Source organism: Sturnira hondurensis, unplaced genomic scaffold, assembly GCF_014824575.4.
Source record: "Sturnira hondurensis isolate 20B ecotype Veracruz unplaced genomic scaffold, ASM1482457v3 Scaffold0014384, whole genome shotgun sequence".
Classification (NCBI taxonomy): domain Eukaryota; kingdom Metazoa; phylum Chordata; class Mammalia; order Chiroptera; family Phyllostomidae; genus Sturnira; species Sturnira hondurensis.
In genome coordinates this window covers 19,499,244-19,504,353 of record NW_028087015.1, presented here as the reverse complement: position 1 = coordinate 19,504,353, position 5,110 = coordinate 19,499,244, and the positions used below count along the sequence as shown (strand labels likewise).

Sequence of the window (5,110 nt, the reverse complement as noted above, 5' to 3'; positions counted from 1 at the left end):
CTGCATTGGAGAAGCGGCTGGAACCTGCCCAGCAAAGATACATTCCTTAAGGCCGAGGGAATGCTGGTATCCTTAACTTTACGCTTGATTTCTTTAAATTTCCCTACTTACAATATACTTTTTCAGAGTTCTAAAATTAATCCAAATTGACCCTAAAGTAATTGTTTTTGCCAGATATAAATTTGTAGTCCAGTCCCTATGGGTATTTCCACCCGTGCCTGTGGTCTGTTGAGACAGCTAGCTGTCTGCCTTTCCAGTGGGGACCAGAGCAGTGGTACGAGAGGCTGTTCATCAGCACCGAGTTGGTGCTGGCTGCCGCGCTGGCTGGCCATGACTTCGTGGACTTGTCTCCTGGGAGTAACATCAAGACCCCTTGGCCCTTGCTCGAGCCTGTGTCTTCAGCTTGAGACATCCACACTGCGGCTAAAACTGGTTGTGTTGATGGTAGCACAGCCATGGATCTAAGAGCCAGTGAATTGTGTGTTCGTTCTAAAGGTGTGAAGTGTATGGTATGTGAATTACATCACAATACGGGTTTTTTGTTTCTGTGTTTATTTAAAGACTGGGGTTAAAAGTGAGAGAACATAACCTATTTCCTCTCTGTGCAGGGGAATGACACCCCCGGCGGCTGTGCTGGTGGTTGGCACCACGTGTCTACAGACTGAATGTGGGCTTGGTTTATTCCTCCTTGGTGCTGGGTGTGAACCTGTGTTTCAGTGAGGACCAGGGGCTTTCATGCACCTTTTTTCCTCCACTGGGAGATGTAGGTAACATTCTGACTTTACAGATGGGGAAGTGACTCAAGGAGCCTATTTGTTTGAAGAGTCTTGAAGCCAGAGATGGTGATTTCTGGTCCATTCTTCAAAATACTGGAACGCACTTACACAGAACTTTGGGCATCACCTTCTCCTAAAGTACATATTCAGTGGGCTATGAAGATTTATTTACTCAAGTCCATGAAGTTTACAGCATTTCTGAAAGAATCTTGTTCTAAATCTAGAAATACACGGGCTCTAATGTTTACATTAATGTTATATACATGATACACATGAGTAACATGTTATACACAAGAAAGGAGATAGCACCTTTTCTTCCCCCCCCTTTTTCCCCCCCCTCTGTGCCTTTGAGTGACAGCTGCCCCTGGCACAGTCCCAGGGCAAGGATGCACCCAAGGATTTTTCTTTCAGCACCAGCTACCAAATCCTGGCCCCACTGCCTGGGGGAGGACCTGTGAAAGTGCGTAGATAGCACCTTTTCTTGCCTAGAATGTGAATGAATTTTGCCCCCTGCCAATTTTGGTTATTTGTGGACTCAAAATTGTTAAGCTGCTCTCCTCCACCTCAGTTATTGATAAGCTCTTTTAAGATCTCATTGGACAATCTTAATTTGGATTAAGATTGGATAATCTATATTGGATAATATAGATTATCTCATTGGATAATCTATAATATCATAATTCATATGCAGGAGCCCTGCTGTGTTGCCAACTCAATGTGCAAAGGTTTTTGCAAGATAATTTATGTAAGTCTAGAGAAGTTTGTAAGTGCTTTGAGGAATATGCATTTTGTTTAGCCTCATTTGTAATCACGACGTTATGACATCAAAGTTGATGGAGATTGAGAAGATTTGGTTAGGCTGTTCATACTGCTGCAGGCACTTGAATGTTCACCTAATAATTTATTGATCGTTAGTGGGCAGGACCTGGGTGCTCAGGGTTGTATGATGTGTCTCCTCCGTGGTACACATCCATAACTGACAGGCGAGGAAAAACCTTTCTCCTCCTAGGAGTACATGCTAGTCACGACTATGCTGCAAAGTCAAACTTTCAACTTCAAAAACCTTTTAGTATGAACTATTTGCTGAGTAAACGTGATACATTTCTTTTGAAGAATCTCTTTATATTTAGCATATGCCTAAAACTATAGGAAGAGCATTCAAACTACTTAACAACATTAAATCTGTTTCCTAAATCTTTTAATGTTGATTTCATTGAATATGATCTTTAAATCCTGAATTCAAGACGTGTTATATTGCTCCTTCATCTTTTATTACTGACCTCATTTGGTGTTCCATCCTGGAGTACCATTTTCACCTGGGGAATGTCTCAGACATGCTGCCCTGCCCAAGCTTGCCTGCCCTCTAAAACAGCCACTGCAAATGTGGGAAATAAGACTCTGTAAAGCTGAGGGATTTGAGGGTGTTTTTGTTTTATTCTCAGCTGAGGATACGATCGTTGATTTTAGAGGGAGAGAGAAAGAGAATGTTGACGTGAGAGAAACATTGATCAGTTGCCTCCCACGTGTCCCCCAACAGGGGATCCAGCCCGCAACCCAGGCACGTGCCCCGGCAGGGGATGGAACCTGCCACCTTCTGGTGTGCAGGACGATGATGTTCTAAGCCACCGAGCCACCCAGCCAGCGCTTGAGCTTTTTCTGAAGCGATTTTTATAATGCTTAGTGCCAGACTAAGCGAATATTAAATTGACAGTAAATGGAAACTGTAGTGAGAAGAATGAATTGATTTTACAGTTTTGCAGTTATCTTTCATATCCAGCTTCACAAAAGACGAGTGGGTTGTCATTCTTTGCCTCAGATATGACACGGGTCATGCAGATACCGGAAACACCACTGAAACTTAATGGGAGGGAGAGCAAGGCTGAAAAGTGTAGACACCATTATAATGTTATCATAAAAATAGCTTTGACTTGGCAACCCCCTGAAGGGGCCTCTCAGGTCACACTTTGAGAACCACTGCATTACACCTAACTGCCCCTCGGTACCCAGGGTATAAGTGTCTTGGCTGAATACCAAGTGCTCCATAAAAAATAGTGTTTCCTCAAGTAAACCCAGCCTGGTGTGTAGAAGGAGCAGCAACTGGGTGGTCAGAGCCTGGGGTACCCTCTTGCCTCCACCCTGGTAGTTCTTCACCTTTGCCAAGTGTGTTTTTCTCTCTCAAGGTCCTCACCTATAATAGGGCTAGTGACATCCCTGGCAGAGACATTGTAGGAATTCCACAAAATAGGAGACAGGGTGCCTAAGAGGCGCTGACGTGCACCTTGATAGGACACCTGATCAAGGGTAGCGGTTAGTCTACGCTGGCCAGTGACGGCCAGGGGGGGAAGGAGAGGGGCCGTGTTTGGCAGAAAGGGAAGGAAAAGAGAGCCAACAGGGCCAATGCCCAAATGCTGACCTGAGAACTAGATAGATGTTGAAAGGCAGCTGTGTTCAGAGGTACATAAATTGGGGGTTTTAACATGTTCATGCTGTGCCTGTACTGTACATAACGCTGGACCTCCATGGGTCCTAGAGAGCCGCCTGACAATCACACTACTCTTTCTGGGGAGGAACATACTCCACTCACACCAAGGCCTAGACATAGCCTGGGGTCTGTTTGGGCCAGGTTTGGGTACCCCATGACTTACAAACCATCTTTCAGTGTTCAGAGCTCTGGCGATTGTTGGACAGTGGGTAAGGGATTGTGGGTCTTATCAGATACTACTGTGACGACACCAATCGAGAAATGTGCCCATGCAATTTCATCACTTCTCTCAACTCCATGAGCAAAAAGCAGGCATCACAGGATCCAGAAACGTCTCGGCTGGCTTCGGCCTTTCAACCAGCTTTATGGGATCCCAGGGTTAGAACAGTGGCCTCTGACTTCCTTTCTTTGGTTGTTGCCTACAAACTAAAGCCCAGACATTATTATGTGGGGGTGGGGACACCCATACACGGGTGGTACGTATGTGGAGCGTGTGTGTGTTTCAAAGTGAATCCAATGACAAATTTCCTTTTTAGTGTCTTTTTGAACAAATGTCATACTGAATGCACAGGACCTTTGTCTTCAGTTTTTTGAAAGCCCACCCAGACAGCAGTCTACCTTTCTGAGGGATTAAGACAGGTGCGATAATATGTTTTAGATGTGAATAAAATGAATTACCTGCCCCCCCACTCACAGGGATAGAAATGGAACACATTGAACAGTGTGTAAACAAGAGCCCACATTCATTGTTTCATGCTTATAATCTCCATTTTACAGAATTTCACAGAGAAATAAACCCTGAATTGGTTTGAAGACAAAAGTCTCGCAATAAATTAATGTTGAGGAATGTGAAAGAATTGCAGGCCGCACTGAGTAAACTTCTGAAGAATTCATCAGAATTGGAAATGCCTCAAGATTATGACAAGGCTTGTGAATCTTGAGAAACCACTTCAGCTACTGGTTTTTGTGGGATTTAAAATTATTTGCAGCGATAAAGATAAAATAATTTTAAATGATCTTTTCTGCCTCTACCTACACTATTATTCTGAGTTTAGAGGAACACAAGTTACATTTATTTGGACACCTATATATGCTACATACATTACTAGGCACTTTATTTTGTTGATTCCAACTTAAATACCTATGTATTTTTAATTTTAGTTGGCCCCTTTAATTCAGCATCATGGTATTAAAAATGTCCCTTCTCAGCCATGGCAAAAAGCAACAAATGTTTGTTAAAGTCAGGGAAGTAGAAAGAGGAATTTTTTATGATACAAATCTGTAGTTAAATAGAAATGGCTGCTTCAGTGAGTTGGGAAGACTTGACTTCTATTCTTTAATACTCTTCCTTCCTCCTTTGCTCCCTTTCTCTTCCTACTTCCCTCTTTCACATGTTCTCTTGTTCTCACCCTCCCTTTCTTCTTCCTTTGCCTCCCTACCTCTCCCTCTTTTTTTCTCTCTTTTCCTTCTTTTCTTCCTCCCTCCCTTCTTTCCCCTCCCTCCCTCTTCTTTCTTTCTTTCTTTCTTTCTTTCTTTCTTTCTTTCTTTCTTTCTTTCTTTCTTTCTTTCTTTCTTTCTTTCCTTCCTTCCTTCCTTCCTTCCTTCCTTCCTTCCTTCCATTTTACCTGTCGAAAGTAGATTTTAATATTCTATAGACAATAGCCATTGCTACATTATTGCCTTCCTTATCTGAATTCCTCTAGGAACAACATTATTGTACGATCACAATCAGCTGAACCCAGGGCATTTACTGAAATCCCTAGTAACTAGTAAAAAGCAGGCTCATGGATACTTATCTGATCTCCTTACCATGGGTACATGAACTCCGCAACTCAGTAGGTACATGCATCTC

General features: G+C 43.0%; 1 non-coding gene across 1 annotated transcript; it reads right to left on the bottom strand.

The window, feature by feature from the left end:
• Positions 1 to 1,113: 1,113 nt before the first annotated feature.
• LOC118998880 (small nucleolar RNA SNORA30/SNORA37 family) lies at positions 1,114 to 1,243 on the bottom strand. Its single transcript, XR_005068967.1, has one exon. It is a non-coding gene; the product is annotated as a small nucleolar RNA SNORA30/SNORA37 family (small nucleolar RNA).
• Positions 1,244 to 5,110: the final 3,867 nt, after the last annotated feature.